The 26783-nt window shown below is 37.9% G+C and overlaps 1 pseudogene; it reads right to left on the bottom strand.

Moving 5' to 3' along the window:
- Nucleotides 1–9637: 9637 nt before the first annotated feature.
- On the bottom strand, nucleotides 9638–10586 carry LOC112922174 (olfactory receptor 6C2-like; annotated as a pseudogene).
- Nucleotides 10587–26783: the final 16197 nt, after the last annotated feature.

The raw sequence follows: 26783 nt of genomic DNA, 5'->3' as shown, positions 1-26783 counted from the left end.
CTATGGTTCCTATAGAATATACTATACTAATGTTAAAGGTCAATACAAGAGTTAGTATCATGTTCCCTTGATCTTTCAGTGCCTTAATTTTTGAGTTTTAGAATATAGTATCTTAGACTGGGCATTTAGTCAGCTCTACTGGTCACAGCTCCATGGGACTTTTCATTTAAATTCTAATATAGGCCACATAAAAAATAGAGATCATAAAAAATATAAGATAATGAAGTTTTTAAAAGGTTCTAGATTATGAGCTTGTGATAATTTTCTATTGTGTTGTATTTACCTGAACCTGTTACTAGAAAGTCCCTTAATTATGTGGAGACATTCTTCGATTTTACTGACAGTATAGGGTAAACTTCTCAGACTGTAGTCCAGGTAGACTGGAATTAGCATTTCTATTGGATGGCATGCTATTAGATGGCTAGTTTCAACCAAAGCTTCCTCCTGGGTTCCTTGTTTGACAGAATAGTCCCAGATAGGACCTATGCAACAAAAAGTAGCATTCTGAATCTCTAGACACTATCAGGGAGGGCAAACATTGAAATATGCTCATGGGCAAAAAACTGTCTAAATGTCCTGCAGATGCACACTTGAAATATCTACAGTAGCTCACATATGAAACACAGCATTGTTACCCAGGGCTCACCTTCCTTTCTTTCTTATAGTCATCTCCCTTCATTCCCTATTGTAATCTCTAGCAAAAGTCCTTGCTGATCCTGGGTATTATCCCTATGCAAAACCACCCTCTGTCCTTCTAGTTACTTACTTCAGAAACATGCCTCAGAAACATCTTGACAAATTAATTATATTGCAGATGTAACTTACTAATTTTTGTTTACTATGCCTAGACAGTAAAAAGTGTTTGTTTAAAAAAATATTTTCTTGGATGAAATGTTAACCAAGTTTTAAGTTGAAAAGATGTCATTGTACGACTGAGATTGTGTATGTGAATGAGTGTGTGTACGTGCATATGTTGGCAGCTAGGGCAATAAATATTGCATCATCTATCTATCGAATCTAACCATTTTGTTGCTAACATACGTAATCAATTCATAAAGCAAGCTTAGATACTTCTTCAGTTGCTTCCGTGATTAATATTCTTGAAAAAGAAATGACATTTTAGAAATGAAATTAATTCCTAATATCCTTATGAACTACCTACGTTAAAGAATACACACAACACATATGAATGTGTGTTTACATATAAATGTAGATAGATAGATGATAGATCATAAATAATACATAGATGATAGATAGATGATATATAGATAGAAGATAGATAGACAGATAGAAGTTTAGATGCACACACTTAGGAAAGTGACAGGAAATATTTTAATCATTTTTTCAAATTTCATAACAAAAAATTGATTTGAGAAATACGAATATACTTACACTTTGTTCTCTCATTTGGGATCCAGTGTTTTTTTATCCATACAGATCCTTAGTGGAACTCACAGTTAAATAAGATTTATCGATAGTGACATGGATATAATGTAGCCATGCTTTCTGACTTAATTTTCACACAAAGGTAGCAGTAGAAATGCAAACACAAGCTATATTAATTCTTATATCCCTTCATCTAACATTTATCATGAATTAGAATACCTATCTGAATTTAAAAACGAAGTATTTCTGCATAATCTGATTAGGTATATAGAAGGAAAGACTAATAAACAGGCAAAGGAAACCAAAAATTCTTTTTGATTTTGAAAAGCTGATGATCTGACCAAACAATTTTAGCATGGGGGGATTTCCAAAACGTTTTACCAAGATATGATTGAGGATGCTTTACCATGTTTAACAGCCAACCTGTTAAATAGGCAAGATCAACTAAGTTACAAAAAAGAGTCCTTGGGGACCCATTTCAAAGTCACTAATGAATGTAAAATGTAATTAAAATAGAAAAATAAAACAAAACAGAAGCTAACTAATGCATCTATGAATTGGGACAGTATCCTTGGAGATTGGAAGACGCATTAATAACACAAGATGCATGGTTAATGTATTAAGTCTTTGACAATATGATGACCCAAATAATATTTTGTTTCTTTGTTCACTTTAATTCACATTTTGTTGACTGCTAATGATATACAACAAATTTAAAAAGTTTATTGACACTTTATGCTTTATTTATGAACAGAAAATTACTTTCCTATTATTGTTTTTGAATAAAAGTGGTTCCTAGACCATTGTCTTACACCATACACAAATATAAACTCAAAACGGATGAAAGATCTTAATGTGAGACAAGATTCCATCAAAATCCTAGAGGAGAACACAGGCAACACCCTGTTTGAACTTGGCCACAGTAACTTCTTGCAAGATACATCCATGAAGGCAAGAGAAACAAAAGCAAAAGTGAACTATTGGGACTTCATCAAGATAAGAAGCTTTTGCACAGCAAAAGACACAGTCAACAAAACTAAAAGACAACCTACAGAATGGGAGAGGGTATTTGCAAATGACATATCAGATAAAGGACTAGTATCCAAGATCTATAAAGACATTATGAAACTCAACAGCAAAGAAACAAACCAATCATGAAATGGGAAAAGGACATGAACAGAGATCTCACAGAGGAAGACCTGGACATGGCCAACAAGCACATGACGAAATGCTCCGCATCACTTGCCATCAAGGAAATACAAATCAAAACCACAATGAGATACCACCTCACACCAGTGAGAATGGGGAAAATTAATAAAGCAGGAAACCACAAATAAGATTGTGGTTCATTCCTCAACATCTTAAAACCATCTATGAAAAGCGCACAGCAAATATCATTCTCAATGGGGAAACACTGAGAGCTTTTCCCCTCAGAGCAGGAACACGAAAGGGATGCCCACTCTCACCACTGCTATTCAACATATTCCTTTAAGTGCTTGCCTCAGGAATCAGGCAACAAAAAGAAATAGAAGGCATTCAAATTGGCAAAGGAGAAGTCAAACTCTATCTCTTCGAAGATGACATGATTCTGTACATAGAAAACCCAAAACCCTCCACCCCAAGATTGCTAGAACTCATACAGCAATTTGGCTGTGTGGCAGGATACAAAATCAATGCTCAGAAGTCAGTGGCATTTCTGTACACTGACCGTGAGACTGAAGAAAGAGAAATTAAGGAGTCCAACTCATTTACAATTGCACCCAAAAGCATTAAATCCCTAGGAATAAGCCTAACCGAAGAGGTAAAGGATCTATACCCTAAAAACTACAGAACACTTCTGAAAGAAATTGAGGAAGACACAAAGAGATGGAAAAATATTCCATGCTCCTGGATTGGAAGAATTAATATAGTGAAACTGTCAATGTTACCCAGGGCAATTTACACAATTAAAGCAATCCCTATGAAAATTGCATGGACTTTCTTCAGAGAGTTGGAACAAATCATCTTAAGATTTGTGTGGAATCAAAAAAGACCCTGAAAGCCAGTGGAATATTGAAAAAGAAACCGGAGCCAGGGGCATCACAATGCCAGATTTCAGGTTGTATTACAAAGCTGTGGTCATCGAGACAGTGTGTTACTGGCACAAAAACAGACACATAGATCAAGGAGCAGAATAGAGAATCCAGAAATGGGCCCTCCACTCTATGGTCAACTAATATTCCACAAAGCAGGAAAGGCTAATCCATTGGAAAAAGAACAATCTCTTCAATAAATGGTGCTGGGAAAATTGGACAGCCTCATGCAGTAGAATGAAACTAGACCATTCTCTTACACCAGACATAAATATAAACTCAAAATGCATGAAAGATCTAAATGTGAGACAAGAATCCATCAGAATCTTAGAGGAGAACACAGGCAACACCCTGTTTTACTTGGCCACAGCAGCTTCCAAGATACATCCACGAAGGCAAGGGAAACAAAGCAAAAATTTTAAGATTTTTGCCTCTTTTTCTCTATGTGTCTGTCATGAATAAATAAATGAAATCTTAAAAAGGATTTCAGGGTATTTAATAATAAATAATAAATAATAGAAGTATTGGGACCTCAACAAGATAAAAAGCTTCTGCACAGCAAAAAAAAAAAAAAAACTGTCAACAAAACTAAAAGACAACCTACAGAATGGGAGAAGACATTTGCAAATGACCTATCGGATAAAGAGCTAGTAACCATGATCTATAAAGAACTGATTAAACTCAACAGCAAAGAAACAAACAATCCAATCATGAAATGGGCAAAAGACATGAACAGAAATTTCACAGAGGAAGACATAGACATGGCCACAAGCACATGAGAAAATGCTCCGTGTCACTTTCCATCAGGGAAATACAAATCAAAACCACAATGAGATACCACCTCACACTAGAGAGAATGGTGACAATTAACAAGACATGAAATAACAAATGTTGGAGAGGATGTGGAGAAAGGGGAACCCTCTTGCCCTGTTGGTGCGAATGTGGACTGGTACAGCCACTCTGGAAAACTGTGTGGAGGTTCCTCAAAGAGTTAAAAATACAACTGTCCTATGACCCAGCTGTTGCACTGCTACAGATGCAGTGAAACACCAGGACACCTGCACTCCAATGTTTTAGCAGCCACAATAGCCAAACTGTGGAAAGAGCCCTGGTGTTCATCGACAGATGAATGGATAAAGAAGTTGTGGTGAAAGTTTCATAAGGAACAGGATATTTACACCATCTCAAAATATCTCCTAAGAAACTTCTTACTATTCCATGGAGAAAATAGTAACTTTGCAGTCTAGCAAGGTTTGGAAGGCCACCTTAGTCAGGTGTTCAATTATCACCACCCTTGGGAAAATCGGCATTATGTGGCTCTTGAAAATGTGGACCAAGAAGGATCTATATCATCACTTCTGTTTTATTCCTGCCAAAAAAAAAAAAAAACCCACCCAAATGCCCTAAAATCTTTTTTAAGATTTCATTTATTTATTCATGACAGACACATAGAGAGAAAGAGGCAGAGACACAGGCAGAGGGAGATGCAGGCTCCACGCAGGGAGCCTGATGTGGGACTCGATCCCAGGTCTCCAAGATCACACCTCGGGCCGAAGGCTGCGCTAAACCGCTGGACCACCGGGGCTGCCCCCCAAATAACCAGTTTAACCTTGAAGACAAATCAGATGAGCTTGAGTAACATGTCTTCTTTGAAAATATGAGGACAATAAAGTGAAACATAGGCTGAGGAGCTGTTCTAGATTAACGGAGCTAAATAGAAATGAGAGAACTAAATGCAATATATAATCCTGCATTATGCTGGATCTAGAGAGAATACAATGGTATAAAAGACATCATTTGAAAAAAATATATAAAATTTTAATATGTACTATGGATTAGATAATATATCAATGTCAGACTTTCAGATTTTGATCAATATATTTTGGTTATATAACATAATGATCTTATTAGGAAATATGCCCTGAGATAGATAATGAGGCACAATGCTTAATTTATGTTTAAATTATTATGAAATGGTTCAGAAAGCATCATATATATGCATATATATACATATTTATGTGTATAGTATTAGTATTTCCAGGTATTAGACATACAAATGCATTTCAAATTAATTTATATTTATACTGCTAATGTGATATTGCTGGCTTAGAAAATAATCTATATGATCATTCCTCCAATTTTTTATGCCCCTTTAATATCATCACAAGCTCTTTTAAAAATTAAAAAACACATCTAAATATTCTATGATTCAAACAAAAATTTATACATGATGTTCATAACAGCATTGTTCATAGCAGCCTCAAAATGAAACAATCTAAATGTCCATCAGCTGATGAGTGGATAAACAAAATGTGGTATATCTATGCAATGAAACATTATCCATCCATAGAAAAGAATAAAGTACTAATAGATTCAACACCATGTGTAAACCTTTAATACATTATGCTAAGTGAAAGAAGCTAGTCACAAAAGGCAACACATATTGTATAATTCAATTTATATGAAATGTCTAGAATAGGCAAATTCTAGAGACAGGGAGGACGTCAATGGTTGACAGGAACTGGAGGAAGGGAGTGACACGGAGTCACTGCTTAATAGCTACAGAGTTTCTTTCTGGGGTAATGACAATGTTATGAAAGTAGATTATGCTGATGATTGTACCACTATGTGAATGTATGGCTATCCAGTGAATTTCACACAGTGGAACAGTTAAAATGGTGAATTTTGTGTTGTGTAAATTATACCTCAATAAAAAATGTATTTTTGGACAGAGATAAAAAAAATTGCAGATTGGATTGAAAGACCTAACAGCCTTTAGAACCCTAACTTCATAATTGCCAGGCTACTTTATAGAAATACTTGTCTTGGGGATGCCTGGGTGGCTCAGTGGTTGAGCATTTGCCCGTGGCTCAGGGCGTGATCCCAGGATCTGGGATCGAGTCCCACATCAGGCACCTGCTTGTGTGGACCCTGCTTCTCCCTCTGCCTGTGTCTCTGCCTTTCTGTCTCTGTGTGTCTCTCTTGAATGAATAAATAAGATCCTTAAAAAAAGAAAAAAGAAATCCTTGTCTTCTAAGCAGAGGAGATTTAAAGGTGAGATGACATGACCTGGGTGGCTTAGTCATTAGCTGTCTTTAGCTCATATTTTGACCCTGGGGTCCTGGGATCGGGCTCCCTGTAGGAAGCCTGCTTCTCCCGCTGCCCCTGCCTCTCTCTCTGTGTGTCTCTCATGAATAAATAAAAAAATCTTTAAAAATAAATTTAAAAAATAAAAGTTTTTATTTATTTATTTATTTATTTGAGAGAGAGAGAGAGAGAACGATAGTGTGCCAGCAATGTGCATGCCTGTATGTGCACAAGCTGGGGGAGGAGCAGAGAGAGAAAGAAAAGGAGAGAATCTTTTTTTTTTTTAATTAATTTTTATTGGTGTTCAATTTACCAACATACAGAAAAACACCCAGTGCTCATCCCGTCAAGTGTCCACCTCAGTGCCCGTCACCCATTCCCCTCCAACACCCGCCCTCCTCCCCCTCCACCACCCCTAGTTCGTTTCCCCGAGTTAGGAGTCTTTATGTTCTGTCTCCCTTCCTGATATTTCCCAACATTTCTTCTCCCTTCCTTTATATTCCAAAAGGAGAGAATCTTTAGCAGACTCTGTGCTGTGAGAAGAGCTGTTGTGGGGTTGGCTCTCACTACCCCAAGATCATGAGGTGAGCCAAAACCAAGAGTTGTTAGCCAATGGACTGAGCCACCCAGGTGCTCTGAAGGCAATTATTTTCAGGACAAGGCATTATCATTTTAAATAATCCTCAAGTTTTTATCAGTTATGTAAATATCTCAGAGAGATATATGGAATGTTCTCTAAAACAGATGAATAAATGTTCCCCCATTAAATCAAGAGGTAAAGGACATTTGCACTATGTAACTGATCATAATCTTTGTCCAATAATTTTGTACTCAGAAATCTTACCTTAAAATTTAGGACTATGATTCTAACCTTCATATCTCAATATGGTTACACCATGTTATAGATTAATAAGCATGGAAAAAATGTCAATATTTTAAAATGACTTAGTTTCATATGTAAACAAGAGAAGATTCAGAATTATCTCTATACAATATCACCCTCACAGACTTGCCTTACCACAATGCATTTTTGATTGGAAAGAAAGGATTAGAATAACAAATCATAACATGGAATTTCAAAAACCACTAAGATTTTTTTCATGAATAGCATAATATATAAAATAAAATCCATTAGATAAATTTTGAAATGTCTAGACAACTTAATGTTTTTCTTTGATGTCAGTAAGGCAAATTAATAAACTGAAAAGTAGACACATCAATAAACTGAGTCTATGACTACAGAGAGAGATCCCAACTACTATGTAGATTACATACTTTGAATCAGTGTCTTTTCTTAGCCCTTCCACAGCAAAACTACACTATTGCTTGACAGGTCATGAGTTGTAGTGAAGTGGACATGACTTGATATCAGAATTCAGGCTCCATTATTCACTACCTATGATGTATTGGTCAATGTGTCAATCTTCTTCAGCCTACATTTTGATACAACTAAAATGTATTTCCAGGATTGGTAAGAGTTGATATTATTTTAATAATAATCTTTGAAGAGTTTGGCATATCACTGGCAATTTGAAAAATACAATTATTTTCAAACCTATGCCAATAGAAATAATTAAAAGAGTGGCACCTGGGAAGCTCAGTCAGTTAAGCATCTGCCTTTGGCTCAGGTCATGATCTCAGGTCCTGGGATCAAGCCCTACATTGGGCTCCCTAATTAGCAGGGACGTCTGCTTCTCTCTCTGCCCCCCCCCCCCAATCCTCTCTCTCTCTCTCTCTCTCCCTCAAATAAATAAAATCTTAAAAAGAAAATAATTTTAGATGTTATTTCAAAGCTCACTTTTATTTTTATTGATTTTTTAAAATTTATTTATTTATCTGAGAGATGAAGAGATGGCACAAATAGGGGAAGGAGCAGAGGAGGTGGGAGATGGAGAGGGAGAGAATCTCAAGCAGACTTGCTGCTCAGTGAGGAGTCCTATGTGGTGCTCGATCTCATGACATTGAGATCATGACCTGAGCTGAAATCAGTAACTGGCTGAGCCATGCAGGAGCCCCTCAGAGCCCACTTTAGAATTTAAAATTTATCTTTTTTGCATTTTCTTATTTTTTCCTGTTTCTACTGATTACATATTCTTGATATCTTCTTAAATCATTCACTTAGCCTTGCGCAGATGTGAATAATGGTCTTATTTCATTGTCATTTAAAATTTGGTGTTCCAATTTGCTCTTATGCATTTATTCTAATTCTGTAACATATAATAAGTGGCATAATGTTTAGTTTTTAATTAATTAATTAATTATTTTAGAAGGTTTATTTACTTAGAGAGAGAAAGTACTCATGAGTGAGTGCAGGGAGGGGCAGAGGGAGAGAATGAACCAGCAGAATCCCTGCTGAGCATGGAGCCCATTGATGGGCTTGATCTCATGACCATGAGATCATGACCTGAGCCAAAACCAAGATTTGGACACTTAACCCACTAAACCACCCAGGTGCCCCTGTTTACATTTGTCTTAAATTAAATGTATGCCTTTTAAGTGAAGTTCTGTCATAAATATAAGTAAGTAATACATCTTATCAGCGTTTGTGAAGCTGTTTCCATCTCTTCAATTCTGATTATTCCCAAACTCCCATTGATATCTCTGTTTCCATTTGTTGTTTTCATTATTTCAACTGCCCTAGAATGCCCTATTTGGTTTAATTTATTTTGATGCATCTTTGCTCTTGCTGTTTTCTATATTGTATTTGGGTCTTCGACTATGCCATTAATTTTGATGACTTTGATTAGGGAAAGAAACTGGTTTTATTACTATGTAATGTGTCTTCTATAGCACTTATATAGTTTTAATATTATTACTTTCCTTCCTTCCCCAGAACACTGAAGAAAGGATTAGGTCAGAAGTGGCGATAAGTTCAATTACAGTTTATACTTTATAGTTTTACAGTGAAAGAAAACACCATGTATGAATTTGGTTTGAAAGAAAAAGGCGTTCAATTAAGATGAGATTAGGATGTATTATTAAATGTCTTTGAGAGGGTTAATATGATCAAGTTATAAGCAAAGCAATGAAACAAGTTAGAAGCTGTTGTTAAATGTTTAGAGGACTTTCTTCTTTCATTTTACACTGATTTATCAAAACTTCAGTTTCTTTGAGTGAAATGTCATCTTCTTTATGAAGTCATTAAAAGCTTGTTTCCCTTGCTTATTTCTCAAGGTGTAAAAGAAGGGGTTCAGCAAGGGTGCAACAGAAGTAGTGAGCACCGAAACACCTTTATGTATGGCTATCTCCTCTTTTGCTGATGGCTTGATATAGATGAAGATGCAGCTTCCATAGGTGATGGAAACTACAATCATGTGGGATGAGCAGGTGGAAAAGGCATTTTTTCTTTGTTGGACAGAGGGGAATCTCAGAATCATCCTGATTATGTACGTGGAGGACAGAAATACACACACTAAGGTGATAATGAGTACAAATACAGCCACAAGGATAACCATTTGTTCTATCATCCACGTATCTGAACATGAGATCTTCAGGAGGGGACCTGCATCACAGCTAAAATGATCAATGGCATTGGAGTCACAGAATTCCAGCTGGAGGCACAAGCTAAGGGGTGGGAGAATGATCATCAAGCCAGACGCCCAACAGCAGAAGACTAATAAGCTACACACCCTATTGCTCATGATGGCCATGTAATGAAGTGGTTTACAGATAGCAACATAGCGATCATAGGACATGGATGCTAGGAGAAAAAATTCAGTTGATTCAAAGAGAATAACAAAAAATATTTGACTTGCACAAACATTGTAGGTAATAGTATTGTCCCCTGTTGATATACTATACAGGAATCTAGGAATTCAGACAGTGGTGAATGACACTTCTAAGAAGGAGAAATTTCTCAGGAAAAAAGTACATAGGAGTTTTAAGATGGGAGTTCACCAGTGTGAGGGTGATAATAGTCAGGTTCCCTGTTACGCTCAAGATGTAGGTGAGAAATAGAAAGATAAAGAGCAGGATTTGCAGTTGTGGGTCGTCTGTCAGTCCCAGTAGGATAAAAGTTGTTATTGCTGTATAGTTTCTCATCACTGACTTTTGAAATCTAACCATCAGCCTATGAAAATAAAGGAGATTTTTGTGGGAAGATCAGTATTAAAATTCTGTAGCAAAACACTGAATACAAAAACCAAGCAAATCAGTCTATTTTCTCATTTCACATCATAATCCATATCACCACTATTCCAACTAGCCTTCCTGAATATTCCATATATGAGCAAATATTCAGGATTCATGTTAATGTAAAACAATCCAACATTTTCTCAGATCATTCTTTCCCCCTGAAAATTTACAAATGTACATGTTAATTGTTTGTAATTCATTACATGGATTGGATTTACAAATAAGAGCAAAAAAAATGATGTTACTTAATGTGTACTTAAATGTTCTTTATCCAAGACAAACCTTGGATATATGTCATATCCAGATGATGAAGAACATGACTTCTCTTCAGTTGTTATTTTCAAAGGATTGTTTTAAAGTTAAGATGCATTTTACCTGGAATACAAACAAACAACAATGATAACAAAACACAGCACTGGATCCTGAGATTTCCCTTTGTCTCTTTATTATTATCTGCTTGTACTCCTTATTCTTAAAGATAGTTTGATATGCAATTATTTTATCTATAGTGTGAAAAAAAGGAATATCTTCATATGCATACACCTGACTTTTTAGTTGTCTGTGGCTCCATTTCTCTCAAAAGCCCTGAAATGAAATCTGTGTTTAATATCAATAAATAGGGGATCCCTGGGTGGCACAGCGTTTTAGCACCTGCCTTTGGCCCAGGGCGCGATCCTGGAGACCCGGGATCGAATCCCACGTTGGGCTCCCCGTGCATGGAGCCTGCTTCTCCCTCTACCTATGTCTCTGCCTCTCTCTCCCTCTCTCTCTCTCTCTCTCTGTGACTATCAGAAATAAATACAAATTTAAAAAATAACTTAAAATTTTTTTTTAAAAATAATATCAATAAATAGTCTTCCAGGAGCTGTCTATATAGTTTTTTGAGAGGCTGTGGGGAGGGCTAAAGGGAGAAGCAGAGAATCTGAAGCAGATTTCATGCCTAGCACAGAGCCCCATGTGGGCTTGATCTTACAATCCTGAGATCAAGATCTGAGCTAAAACCAAGAGGTGGATGCTCAACCAAGGTGACCTACAGGCTATGCATCTTTAATTACATTTTTTATTCCTTTGAAAAGATACTATTATTTCCACCTTCTCACCCCAACCCTACTTAGTTTAGGTCTTAGGGCTCTGCAACCCTATTTTCATGTCCAACCTTCTACTGCTCTAACACCCATAAGAACGTTTTTACTGTTGAAGCCATTGGCATATTTTTTTCCATTGGCATATTTTTTGTAGTTATTTTGCCTGATAGCCCCTTCAAATGGATTCCATACCATAATCCTGATTCTATTCCAGATTCTATCTCTTTTTAGTGTCCTATGGCCTCCTCACCCTCTATTAACCTAAAAGCATTGCTATTCCCCAATATTTTGTCCTGAAACCTCTCTTTTCTTGTTTTCTCTTTGTTCTTCTTCTTACTCCATGCTCTCCAAGAAGATTTCACTTGGTGCAATTGATTTCATTGCCATTTATATGATGAATTCCAAAGTCTGGAACTTTTCCAAATAAAAAAATTGGTAAGTGTATATCATCAGTTGGATGTCCCACAGACACTTCATACACTAAGAGCTCAAAATGAAATCATGGCCCTTCTCCAAGACATCTTCTCTTCTAGTGTTCACTATTTATTTATTTTTTAAAGATTCTATTTATTTATTTGAGAGAGAGAGAGAGACAGACAGACAGACAGACAGAGAGAAAGAGAGGCAGTGGGAGAAGCAGGCTCCATGCAGGAAGCCCAATGTGGGATTAAACCCCGGGACCCCAGGATCACACCTGGGGCCAAAGGCCGGCGCTAATCCGCTAAGCCACCCAAGAATCCTGTGTTCGCTATTTATTGATAAAGATTAGTCTCTTGTGTGTGGCCTGCAAGGCTCTTCATGGACAGGGCCTTCCCTATTTGCTCACCTCATCTCTTACAAATTCCTTAGCTTTCTTTCTCATAACTTAAGTTCCACAAACATTGAGCGCTTAAATTCCTCATATTTTTCACATGCTGTCTTCTCTGCAAGGGCTAATATTTGACTAATGGCAATTGGTGCTTCAGAATTCTCCTTAGGTATCAGTCTTCCAGGGAAATCTTCATTCATCTTCCCAGAGTACGTGAGATTATGATACCGTGTTATTTATAGACAGCTACTGCTTACTCTCTAGACCACATTGTATGCTTCATATACTTATATTTCTCCTCTAAGTTCCTATAAACTTCTCCAAAATAGTGGTTTTGTTTTTATACATCCTTTATTCTATTACATCTGGCACAAGTAGGTTGTTATGTAAATGCGAACTGAAGAAACAAAAACCTGACTGGTGAAAAATTAGACAGTAAGACAACCATGAGAAACTCCTAACTCTGGGAAACAAACAAAGGGTTGCAGAGGGGCTCGTGGGTGGGGGCATAAGGTAACTGAGTGATGGGCATTAATGAGGACACATGATGAGATGAACACTAGGTGTTGTATTATATGCTGGCAAGTTAAAGAATATATTAAAACAAAACAAAATTAAAATTAAAAACAAAACAAAAATTTAAAAATAAAACAAAAACAAAAAAGGTGTGGTCTATGTACTGAGATGAAGCTATATTCTTTAATGCCTATTCTGGTCAGGTGGTTCAGCACTCTTATTTTTTATATCTGTTTCAAATTGCACTGTCATTTTGAGTACACTCCTACATAAAAATCCAAATTCTAAACCGTAAATCCTTTTCCAGACTTCTTTTTTTAGCTTCCGAGCTAGTTTCTACTTTAATATTTTAATTCTCCATCTGTTATTATTGATTCCCTGTGGATTTGTTTCTAGTAATCTCTCTCCTGCACCTCTTGCTTGTTGGGTAGTTAGTTTTTTTTCCATTGTCCAGAATTTACTCCCCATTCAATATTTCTTAGAGAATACAGTTCTAGGTTTTGTTTTGTTTTTTTGTTTTGTTTTTTTGGGGTTTTTTTTTTTTTTTTTGGTTTTTGGTGGTTTTTTGTTTGTTTGTTTGTTTTTTGTTGTTGTTGTTGTTTTGCTTTATTTTGTTCTGGGTTTTTTTGTTTGTTTGCTTTTTTTTGAATAATGAATTTATTTTTTATTGGTGTTCAATTTGGCAACATACAGAATAACACCCAGTGCTCATCCCGTCAAGTGCCCCCTCAGTGCCCGTCACCCATTCACCCCCACCCCTCGCTCTCCTCCCCTTCCACGACCCCTAGTTCATTTCCCAGAGTTAGGTGTCTTCATGTTCTGTCTCCCTTTCTGATATTTCCCACCCATTTCTTCTCCCTCCCTTCTATTCCCTTTCACTATTATTTATATTCCCCAAATGAATGGGACCATATAGTTTGTCCTTCTCCGATTGACTTATTTCATTCAGCAAAATACCCTCCAGTTCCATCCACGTCGAAGCAAATGGTGGCTATTTGTTATTTCTAATGGCTGAGTAATATTCCATTGTATACATAGACCACATCTTCTTTATCCATTCATCTTTCGATGGACACCGAGGCTCCTTCCACAGTTTGGCTATTTTGGACATTGCTGCTAGAAACATCGGGGTGCAGGTGTCCCAGCGTTTCATTCCATCTGCCTCTTTGGGGTAAATCCCCAGCAGTGCAATGGCTGGGTCGTAGGGCAGGTCTACTTTTAACTCTTTGGGGATCCTCTGCACAGTTTTCCAGAGTGGCTGCACCATTTCACATTCCCACCAACAGAGTAAGAGTGTCCCCCTTTCTTCGCATCCTCTCCAACATTTGTGGTTTCCTGCCTTGCTAATTTTCCCCATTCTCACTGGTGTGAGGTGGTATCTCATTGTGGTTTTGATTTGTATTTCCCTGATGGTAAGTGATGCAGAGCATTTTCTCATGTGCTTGTTGGCCATGTCTATGTCTTCTTCTGTGAGATTTCTGTTCATGTCTTTTGCCCATTTCATGATTGGATTGTTTGTTTCTTTGCTGTTGAGTTTAAGAAGTTCTTTATAGATCTTGGAAACTAGCCCTTTATGCTTTCCTTTCTTTTTTTAAAGCTGAAAGCACTTACACTGTTTTTGAAGATTCATTCCTCTCCTAAAAAGAAACTAGAGTGTGGCATGGTTTCTTTAGCTTCCCCATCTCAATCTCTAGTCTCAACCCTCGTTGTCTGATAAGAAGTATTGGTGTTCTTCATTCAAGAATCACTTTGTATAGTTTTAATTGAAATCAGTAGCAATTCACATAGGTACTATAGATGGAGATATTCCAGGAGTTCAAGAATAGTCATTGGATCACTTAGGTCACTAACAAATGAACTCTACCCACAAGGAATTTGTTCTTTCTCTGCTATATACCTTGTTATTGCAGGAACTGAGTCTGACACATAGCATGCATTTATAATTTTAGAAGAATTATTTAATGTACCTTATGTATAATTTAACTCAGTCTGCATTTTATTATTTTTTAAAAGAGAGAAAATTTTAGGCAATAATGATAATTAACAGGCTTACACTGCAACATCAGGATGACTCGAATTGCCCTAACTCCTGTGAGTGTACTCAAGATAGAACCTATTTCTTCATTTAAATAATCTACTTCCCTTTCTACACCCAAAAACCTATTTATCTCTTACTGACCCTTTTATAACATGCAATCAATAAATGAAGTGTCTTTTAATATTCATAGTATGAATTTCACCCATCTTTTTATACACATATTAGAAATTCATTTAGCTGTCCAGTTTTTTGTGCTATGTAGAACCAATTTTTAGAGAAACAAATGCCTAAGCATAGAGACAAACCAATAAACCAACTTTTTGTAAGGGAAAATGGTATCCTCCCATTTCTGTGCCTTGAAACTGCCATAGGGCCTCTAAAAACGCTTTCATTCAACTTTTCGTTGCCTTGTCAGTACTCCTTTCTCTATCTCCTTTTCCATCAATCAGTCACACATCAGTAGCACAATGTTCAACTCTTTATTTGCATTAACACTTCCAAGATATAGAATATAATAATATAGTAACAGTAAATTGCTCTCTTTTGTGGTGATTATGAATTGGGAGTTGGATGTATACTAGTTACTCTATCACCCCTAGGATATGTGAGCATGAATGAGATTCTTTGGGTAATGGAAATCTCAGGAGTTTGGAATCAGTCAACCTCAAAAAGGAATTCTGAAATATCCAAATAACGGATGACCCTTCCACTCCTAGAGAGTGATTTCTTTGTGAGCCGCTCATACCAATCAGTGGCTTATACAAGGAAAGAAAAGCAGGGTTCTTTGTTCTCAAACTTCCTGATGTTTTTCTTTCTTTTAAAATAAAATAATTTAAAGACACAGAGAGAGGCAGAGACAGACAGAGGGAGAAGCAGGCTCCCCATAGGGAGCCCGATGTGGAACTCGATCCCAGGACCCCGGGATCCCACCCTGAGCCAAAGGCAGATGCCCAACCTCTGAGCCACCCAGGGGCCCCTGAGATTTTTCATATCCCCTCAATCTCTGGGCAAATTCTATTTTTGCTTGTGTTAGAAAATCAATTTATTAACAGTTTCTCTTTTGTGCAAATAAAACAGTGTGCTAATAATTTACTATGGCTTATTCTTTGCCTTGTCCTTTGATTTTGGTTATTCTAAGAATTGATGCTCTCTGACTACTTCAGGGCTACAAAAAGGGCAAGAAGTAGAACAAACTACAAAGTAACTAAAAATTGACATCCTGCTCTCATCTCCTTTTCCATCCTTCCTCTCTGGATACACAGCAGGCAAAAGTTGCACTTGTGAAATATTCTTTTCACTTTGTTATCTTGAACAATGTCATACAAGTCATTATCTAGACAACAAATTGTGCTCCATGAACAATAAAAATGGCCTCTTTCTCCTCCAGTCATCCAATTACTCAAATTTTTGTTATTGAGGAATTAGATATTAAGGGAATATTTTTGTTGAATTAACAGATGTTCGGGAAGGATTAAATTAATTCTTTTAAAATTTTTCATTGTAAGAGAATATTTACAAATTAGAAAATGTGGACATTTTAAGCAATGTAATATTCTTTTGGGGTACAAATTCCAAGGATTGGAAGGTATATTTCTGTATGTTCTTGAAATTACACTACATGGGTGTCTAATTATGGATGCAAAAATATAGCTCTGGCTATATGACCTTAAGTCTTACAAAGGGCTATTGCATAGTTCACAACATGTCTACTACAATTTTCCACATTAAAGGTTGAAACAAGCTTAAGTAACCATATTACAGAAGAAATGCCAGCAAATGTTTCTTTCTCTTATCTCCTATAGGAGAAAGTAACTCTTACGTCTACCTACAGTACTTACTCTGGGTAATTACTGGTGGCTTCAGCTGGCAGCTCTTCCTGTGTATTCACTGTGTTGTGCGGAGAAGATGTGCCTCAGCCCAGGTCCAATGGGATTATCAACTCATAGTAACTCTCCAGGCATTTTCTGGAGGGTCTCGAGTTCTTTAAGTTTTCTGTTTTCATATAATATAAAAACTGTCATTGGAGACTCTTATTTTAAACATTGGAAGCATTTTCCTTTGGTCTCGACCAGGAAGGGAAGAAAACTTAAGGTAAGGAAAGAGAATAAACAAATTTCCTCAGGGTTTTGGAAGTCATCTCTGATTGTTCTGAGCTAGGGGTTGGCTTTTCTACTCCAAAAATAATGATATTTATGGTCCTTTGCTCTATCTTCTGGGGATGCCCTGAGATCATGTTCATGAATAACGTAAAGGATCCTTAGAGACCTGAGTTCTAGTGTCACCAAGGAATATTTTGCTTAATGAACTTTGGCAAAGCAACTAAAATAGCTGCAGGGATGCTCTCCTTTGAGACAATAAGAACAACAGCATCAGAGATCAGGTACACATCGTACTAATGAGAAAAATTGTGCAAGCTTAACCCAATCTTCTACTACACTTTCTAATGATATGGGTATATGAGACTTTAATAATCAAAATATTTTGCCTTACCTAATCCCGCATGATATAATTTTGTTTGTAAAATGTCTAATATATATTTTAAAAATTACTATGTTCAATAACATTGAAGAACAAATGTATTTATTTATTTATTTATTTATTATTTTTTTTTTATTTTAACATTTTATTTATTTATTCATGAGAGACACACAGAGAGGCAGAGAGATAGGCAGAGGGAGAATCAGGCTTCCCACAGGAACCTGATGTGGGATTTGACCCAGGACCCTGGGATTATACCATGAGCCGAAGGCAGACAGTCAACCACTGAGCCACACAGGCACCCCTGAATTTATTTTTTTTTAATTGCAGGAGTATTTACCTACATTTGGCAAACACGAAAAAACATATATGGCAAACATATTTTTATCCTGCCTACAGACAATGCTTGTTAAGACCATGGATGACTCAAAAATATTTCACTTAATTGGAAGCATGGCTCTAAAATTTATGTTGTGAAATATCTTCCCCTGAGAATTCGAAATATATGTTAAGAGGAGCCCATGTGAAAATATTTTAAGACATAAACTAAGGTTTGAAGGACTGGTTAAGAAATGTTGCTTTTGATCAATTATAAAGGGGAAATAGGAATTACAGTAGCTTGGAGATGAGATGACTGCTGAGAAATCTGGAAAGACCTTGTATGGTTGCATATTAATTGCTTTGGGAGTTATGATTCGATGATGGTCGATTAGGGCTCATGATTAAAACATTTGTCATGATTAAGAATGAAAACTCCTGGGATCCCTGGGTGGCGCAGCGGTTTAGCGCCTGCCTTTGGCCCAGGGCGCGATCCTGGAGACCTGGGATCAAATCCCACGTCGGGCTCCCGGTGCATGGAGCCTGCTTCTCCCTCTGCCTGTGTCTCTGCCTCTCTCTCTCTCTCTCTGTGTGACTATCATAAATAAATAAAAATTAAAAAAAAAAAGAATGAAAACTCCTACAGTAAAAGCGGGAATAGGGATCCCTGGGTGGCGCAGCGGTTTGGCGCCTGCCTTTGGCCCAGGGCACAATCCTGGAGACCCGGGATCGAATCCCACGTCGGGCTCCCGGTGCATGGAGCCTGCTTCTCCCTCTGCCTGTGTCTCTGCCTCTCTCTCTATCTCTCTGTGACTATCATAAATAAATAAAAAAATTTTAAAAAAAAGCGGGAATAAATGCCCTTTGTGCAAAATGCTTGAATAAATAAAGCTAATCTCTACTTTTTATTACTTTTTATTATACCAGCATCACTTCAATGTCTTTTCCTAATTTTCATTTTATATTTTAATTGTGGCAAGTATTTATTTTTATAATTAGTATTCATTTTAATATTTCTCACACATAAAGTTTTATTTATTATTAGGATTTATGTTGTGGGAGGCAATATATTATAGGAATAGGTTCTTTTTTAAGATTTTATTTACTTATTGAAAAAGAGAGATTTTATCCCTCCTACGAGGGAGGTGGGAGTTGGATGGAGGTGGGGTGAAAGGGGCAGAGGAAGAGGGGGAAGCAGATCCCCTGCTGAGCAGGAAGCCTGATTCCATCCTTGGACCTGAGATCATAACCTGAGCCAAAGGCAGACACTGAATGGACTGAGCCACCAAGGTGCCCTGAAGCAGGTTCTTTCACGCTGGTAAGTATTCAAATTTTTGGTCTGGGGAATAGAAAGAGGATAAATAATGAATTTAAGATGTATGAAAACTATGACTTTATAGGTTGGATTTGAAAAAAGAAGAATGAATCCTATCAAGCAAGTAATATTGTACAACTTCAGAAAATTTTAGTCCTGGATATTTAAAAATTTCCCTTCCATCCTCTTACCTGTTTTTTACTACTGTATGTAGTAGGCTGATATATGTAATATAACTAATACTTTTGCATTTAGAAAAGCCTTGATCTTAAATATATCTTATAACAGGTAGGTCATCTTTTTCCCAGATGATTCTCTTAGATTTTTCAAACATATGAGTAAATTTTAATGATTTTTCCATGGATTCACCAATTGGATTTGCAATGGCATACACTTGCATTATTGCACAGCTTTTAAATAAATCAATCGGAGAAGGACAAACATTATATGGTCTCATTTATTAGGGGAATATAAAAAATAGTGAAAAGGAATAAAGGGGAAAGGAGAAAAAACGAGTGGGAAATATCAGAAAGGGAGACAGAACATGAAAGACTCCTAACTCTGGGAAACGAACTAGGGGTGGTGGAAGGGGAGGAGGGCGGATGGTGGGGGTGACTGGGTGACAGGCACTAAGGTGGGCACTTGATGGGATGAGCACTGGGTGTTATTCTATATGTTGGCAAATTGAACACCAATAAAAAATAAATTTATAAAAAAATAAATAAATAAAACTTATTTTATAAAACTCTACCATGCATACAAACAATGTATCATTGTAGAGGTATCCACAAGCTAGGTTGAGGAACAGAACATTACCTGTACCTTAGAAACCTCCTGTTTGTCCATCTCTGATCACATCCTTCTTCATCCCTGATAGAGGAATTTAAGGGCCATTTAGTTTCTACTTGTTCTCTTCGTTCTTCTTTTGGTCCGGGGAAGCTGACCAGAATACACTGCATGAACAAACTCCTTTTTCTGTGGATTTTATTTTGAGTTCAGCCATTGAGAGCCCCTTAGAATATCATCATCAAGTATCGTATCAAGATTATGGTTTTGGGGGGATCCCTGGGTGGCGCAGCGGTTTGGCGCCTGCCTTTGGCCCAGGGCGGATCCTGGAGACCCGGGATCGAGTCCCACGTCGGGCTCCCGGTGCATGGAGCCTGCTTCTCCCTCTCCCTCTGCCTGTGTCTCCGCCTCTCTCTCTCGCTCTGTGTATCTCTGATGAATAAATAAATAAAATCTTTAAATAAAAAAAAAAAAAAGATTATGGTTTTGGGACGCCTGTGTGGCTCAGCGGTTGAGCGTCACGTCATGATCCTGGGGTCCTGGGATCGAGTTCCGATTGGGCTCCCTGCATGGAACCTGCTTCTTCATCTGCCTTGTCTCTGCCTCTCTCTTTGTATTTCTCATGAATAAATGAAATCTCCTTTAGCTATGACCTGGAAATGTCTGTGGAGAACTGGTATAAATTTCTTAAATATTTACCAAATATTGTTATATTCTGGAAGTTTTATGAGAAATTTTTCTTTGGAGATTCAAAGTTTGTATTCAATATATGGGTATTCAGACTTTATATTTTTGCTGTATTATTTTGTAGAGATTTCAAAACTACTTATAAGTTTGTTGGAAAAATTATAATTATTTTAATGTATGTTTATGTTATGTGTAGTTATGTGCACTCTATTTCCTATTATTGAATTCCTTGCTTTTTAATAATAAATTTATTTTTTACTGGTGTACAATTTGCCAACATACAGAATAACACCCAGTGCTCATCCCGTCAAGTGCCCACCTCAGTGCCGTCACCCATTCACCCCCACCCCCCGCCCTCCTCCCCTTCCACCACCACTAGTTCGCTTCCCAGAGTTAGGAGTCTTCATCTTCTTTCTCCCTTTCTGACATTTCCTACCCATTTCTTCTCCCTTCCCTTCTATTCCCTTTCACTATTATTTATATTCCCCAAATGAATGAGAACATATAGTGTTTGTCCTTCTCCGATTGACTTATTTCACTCAGCATCACACCCTCCAGTTCCGTCCACGTTGAAGCAAATGGTGGGTATTGGTCGTTTCTAATGGCTGAGGAATATTCCATTGTATACATAAACCACATCTTTATCCATTCATCTTTCGAAGGACACCGAGGCTCCTTCCACAGTGTGGCTATTGTGGACATTGCTGCTAGAAACATTGGGGTGGGGCACCCGGTGGCGCAGCGGTTTAGAGCCGCCTGCAGCCTCGGGTGTGATCCTGGAGACCCAGGATAGAGTCCCACATCGGGCTTCCTGCATGGAGCCTGCTTCTCCCTCTGCCTGTGTCTCTGCCTCTCTCTTCGCTCTCTCTGAATGAATAAATAAATAAATCTTTAAAAAAAAAAAAAAAGAAACATTGGGATGCAGGTGTCCCGGCATTTCATTGCATCTGTAGCTTTGTGAAATGGTGCAGCCACTCTGGAAAACTGTGTGGAGGTTCCTCAAAGAGTTAAAAATAGACCTGTCCTAAAACCCAGCAATTGCACTGCTGGGGATTTACCCCAAAAATTCCTTGCCTCTTTTCTTTTAGTCACCTTTGAGAGAGATTTTTATTTTATTTTATTTTATTTTATTTTATTTTATTTTATTTTATTTTATTTTATTTATTCATGAGAAACACAGAGAAAGGTAGAGACATAGGCAGAGGGAGAAGCAGGCTCCCCACAGGGAGCCTGATGCAGAACTCCATCCCAGGACCCTGGGATCGTGCCCTGAGCTGAAGCCAGATGCTCAACCACTGAGCAACCTAGGTGCCCCACCCTTGAGAGAAATTTAATGATCTCATTAGTCCATGCAGACATTCCTCTTTGGGCATTACAGGTTTTAACAAAAGGTTTTGCTCATTGTCTATTTTTTATTCTCTATTTTTATAATATTCTGCTTTAATATTTATTACTTTCTTTTTTTCTAATTTAGTTAGGTATAGTGTCATGCCTTTTTTGCTTCTTTGGATTAATGCTTAACGTTGATTTTAAGCTCTGATCATTTTTTTTCTAATGCACTTGGATCTAAATATGCTACTAATCACTTTATACTTACTGCACAAATTTGTTACTTTATATTTTGTATGACATATAAAATGTTCATTCTAATATTTGTTGTGATTTATTTTTTGCCCAATGTCATATTTAGATGCTATTTCATAATTTTCAAATATATGGTGATTTTCCATGGTTTTTTCTTCTTTATTAACATCTGATCGGAATTTATACTGTGGATTATTTCACTCCTTTTTAATTTTTAATAACTGTCTCATGGCTCAATATATAGGTAGTCTCAGTAAATATCCTACAACGACTTATATAAAATACCAATTCTGGGGCAGCCTGGGTGGCTCAGCGGTTTAGCGCCACCTTCAGCCCAGGGCCTGATCCTGGAGACCCGGGATTGAGGCCCATGTCGGGTTCCCTGCATGGAGCCTGCTTCTCACTCTGTGTGTGTGTGTGTGTGTGTGTGTGTGTGAGTGTGTGTGTCTCATGAATAAATAAATAAAATCTTTTTTAGGGGGATCCCTGGGTGGCGCAGCGGTTTGGCGCCTGCCTTTGGCCCAGGGCGCGGTCCTGGAGACCCGGGATCGGGTCCCACATCGGGCTCCCGGTGCATGGAGCCTGCTTCTCCCTCTGCCTGTGTCTCTGCCTCTCTCTCTCTCTGTATGACTATCATAAATAAATAATAAAAAAAAAAAATTTAAAAAAAAAAATCTTTTTTAAAAAATACCAATTCTGGAGTAGTTGGATGTAGTATTTTATATGTATCAATTAGTTCTAATTTGCATATTAAACTTGCCAAGTGTTTTATCCTTAAAGATATGTTTTATAGTTTTTACCTATTTATTAGGTAAATTTACCTATTTATTACCTCTTTTCTCTATCAGTTACTGAGAATAGTTTGTTATAATATTCACTGTGGTTTTGTCTATTTCTCTTGAGAGTTCTAATGATTTTTCTGTGTTTTGAAATCTGTTATTAAAGACATTTGAATTTACAATTGCTTGAACTGTGTAAATTTTGTCATTATGAAATCTTTATCTTTAGAGATTTATCTTGAAAGATATGTGCTTTTATTATTAACATAGGTATACAAGCTTTCTTTTCCCAGTATATGTTTTCTGTATGTTTTCTATGCTTTTACTTGAAATTTCTGCACATATTTCAGATGTGTCCCTTGTAAGAAAACATGTTGGTTTAAAAAAAGAACTGTTCAAAGTTACATATGCTTAGTTGAGGGGATATTATTATCTTTTTTAAGCAGCTGAAATCCAGAGTTCATATTTGTGCTATACATTCTATGAGTACTGACAAACGTATGATGACGTATGCAGCACTGTCGTATTGATGTATTCTCTGGCATTAAAATCCCCTATGATCCACCAATTCATTGCTTCCTCCCTCCCTCCTAGCCCCTGGTAACCTCTGATTTTTTGCTATCTCCATAGTTGGCCTTTTCCAGAATGTTACATAGTTAGAATCATATAGCACGTAGCCTTTTCAGATTGTCTTCTTTCACTTAGTTATATGGTTTTAAGGTTTCTTAATGATAGCTCATTTCCTTTTAGGGGTGATAAATATTCCATTGTCTAGATGTACCACATTTTATCCATTCATGTGCTGAAAGATATCTTAGTTGTTTCTACATTTCAGCAATTATGATTAAAGCTGCAATAAACATGAGTATGTGGAGTTTTGTATGAATGCAAGTTTCTAATCATTTGTGTAAATATTAAGGAGTAAAATTGCTGGACTGTATGAGCAAGAGTATGTTTTGCTGTCTAAGAAATTACCAAGCTCTTTTACAAAGTGGCTGTACAGTTTTGCAATAAATGAGATTTTTCTGTTGATACACATCCTTGCCAGCATTTGATGTGGTCACTGTTTTGGATTTTACCATTTTTATTACGTTTTAAGCAGTGCCTCATTGATGCTTTAATTTCTAATTTCTTTGTGATATATGATCTTGAACATCTTTTAATGTGCTTCTATGCCATTGGTGTTTCATTTTTGGTGAAGTCTATGTTCAAATCCCTCTCCAGTGTTTGAGTTGTACATTTTCTTGTTGTTGAATTCTAGTATCAGCATACGTCCCAATTGAAAAGTATTTAACTGTACTTTCAAACATTTTTAAAATCTTTTTAAAAACTTAGAATAGATAGTTTGATATGAACCACTTGGCTCAGCATTGTCAGAAATGGAATACATATTTATTCACTTCAACTTTTTCATGACTTTATTCTTAGAAAAAGTTAAATTTCCATTATAATTGGATGCCACCTTCTTAACCTATTAATTAATTAACATTCGTATCCTTTCCTGGGTGAAAATGCACTAAGTGTCCTCTGAAATTCACACTCACAAGTCGCATGTGACAAATGGTGTGATATTGAAGACATTGTGGAGAAATGGTATGTTTGTCAGAATCCTGAAGGAAGGGGGCGGGGGAAGATGGTGGAGGAGTAGGGTCCGCAAGTCACCTGTCTCCACTAACTTACATAGATAACTTTCAAATCATCATGAAAACCTATGAATTCGACCTGAGATTTAAAGAGAGAACAGCTGGAACGATGCAGACAGAAGGGTTTGAGCTTCTAACAAGGTAAGGAGGCAGGAAAAAAATAAAAAAGAATCAAGTGGGGGAAGGGCACTATGAGGAGGCGGGCTAAGGGGGCGGGTGGGAGCTTCCGCAACAGGAGAGCCCCGCGAGGAGGGAAGCAGGAACTTGAAAAATTTGCCCCAGTTGCTTCCCGGATGAAAGGCGCTCAGCAGGGAACTCAAGGGGAACCACAAGAGGGGCAGTGAGGCCTCCGCATTCCCAGGGTCACTAACAGAGGAAGTACAGCTGGGGGAGAGCATGACACAGCCTGTGGGCCCAGCTCGGTGAAGGGCTGGAGGGTGGAGGGCAGGGCCCCGGGGAGAAGGCTGCTTCGGGCGGAGGGGGGTCAGGAGGGTGCTCCGGGAGGAGGGCCTGGGCCTGGCTGCCTTCGGGAGCCGCAGACCGGGAGCCCGACTCTAGCAGCTCTGGCCCCGGAGCCCAGGGCGCCAGAGGACACAGCCCAGGATCCGGCATTCCCCCCGGGACAGGGGGAGGCAGGGAGGGCACAGGACAGTGAACACCGGGCGTCCCCAGGCTGTGCAGGTCAGCGCGATTCTAGCAGCACTGGCCCCCAGAGCATCCAGGCCAGTGCAGACTGGGAGCTGCAGTAGTTACTGCGGGGAGCTGACTCCAGAGCTGGGGACACGGCCGCCCCCAGTGTTGTTGTTCTTCCTCGTGTCACCCTGTGCCTGGGACAGAGTGGGGCCAAGGGGACAGGGGCCTCACAGGATAAACAGCTCCCACTGAGCCGTACACCTGGCAGGGGGCGGGGCAGCTCCCCCAGGTGCACACACCTGATTCTCCGCACATCAGGCCCCTCCCCCAGACGACCAGCTGGAAGGACAGGGGAAGAGGAAGTTCTTGACCAAGCAGCACTGGAAAGCTCCAGGGGAAGTCAAGGGATTTACAGTATGTAGAACCAGAGGGTATCCTTCCTGTTTTATTTTCTTCCTTTTCCCAGTACAACTCATTTTTATATCAGACTGTAAATTTCCAATTTTTTTGCTCTTTTCCCACCTTAACTACAATATTTTACCACCTCTTCATTTTTAAATTTCTTCCTTTTTGACTTTGACATTTCTACAATTACAGGTTCTAGATATACTTTCTACTTCTAGATGCCCTTCAACATACTCAACTTAATTTTGGGAGATACACAAAATATGCTCTTTTTGTTTTGTGTTTTTTCTTTTCTCGGCCTCATTTTGTCCTACAATGGCAGAAGGTAATACCTTCTAAAATATGACCACCACGTACAGATCCACGTCCAGATCCAAGTGGTAACACCATGCTGGTTCATCCTGTGAGATGCCTGATTTCCATTCTGCCCCCTCTTTTATCTCATTTATGTTTTGGTGGTCAATATTGCGCCCTTAAACAAATATTTCTGGTTTATATAAATTTGGGAATGAGCATCTTCTAATATACCAAACAATATACTCAGAAACAAGAGGATCACCCCTTAGAATGCCTCAGGTAACTAAATTCTCTCTCCAATACAACTTCTTCGCCACCACCATCTCTCAATCCCGCCCCTCCCCTTTTTCATACCCATTTTTCTTTCTTTTTCTTTTCTTTTCCTTTTTATCTCTTCTTCTCTAGGATTCCTGGCCTCTTATTTTTTACTACTTAGTTGTAAAATGTGTTTTTCATGTTAGTGGTCCTTTTGTTTTATTTCATTCTCATCTTTGTTTTCAATTTCTGGTCTCTGACCTTGGCTGAATTATCTACAGTCAAATTTACTTGGTTCGTGGTTGATATTCTTGATGTAGCCCGCTCATACAGCCACTATGCACTGAGGAAAATGACTAAAAAGAAGAATTCATCACAAAAGGAAGAATCAGAAACAGTACTCTCTGCCACTGGTTACAGAATATGGATTACAATTCAATGTCAGAGGGCCAATACAGAAGCACAATTATAAAGCTA

This window comes from Vulpes vulpes, chromosome 14 (assembly GCF_048418805.1).
Source record: "Vulpes vulpes isolate BD-2025 chromosome 14, VulVul3, whole genome shotgun sequence".
Taxonomy (NCBI): domain Eukaryota; kingdom Metazoa; phylum Chordata; class Mammalia; order Carnivora; family Canidae; genus Vulpes; species Vulpes vulpes.
The sequence above is the reverse complement of the archived record's forward strand: the minus strand, read 5'-3'. Positions and strand labels throughout refer to the sequence as shown.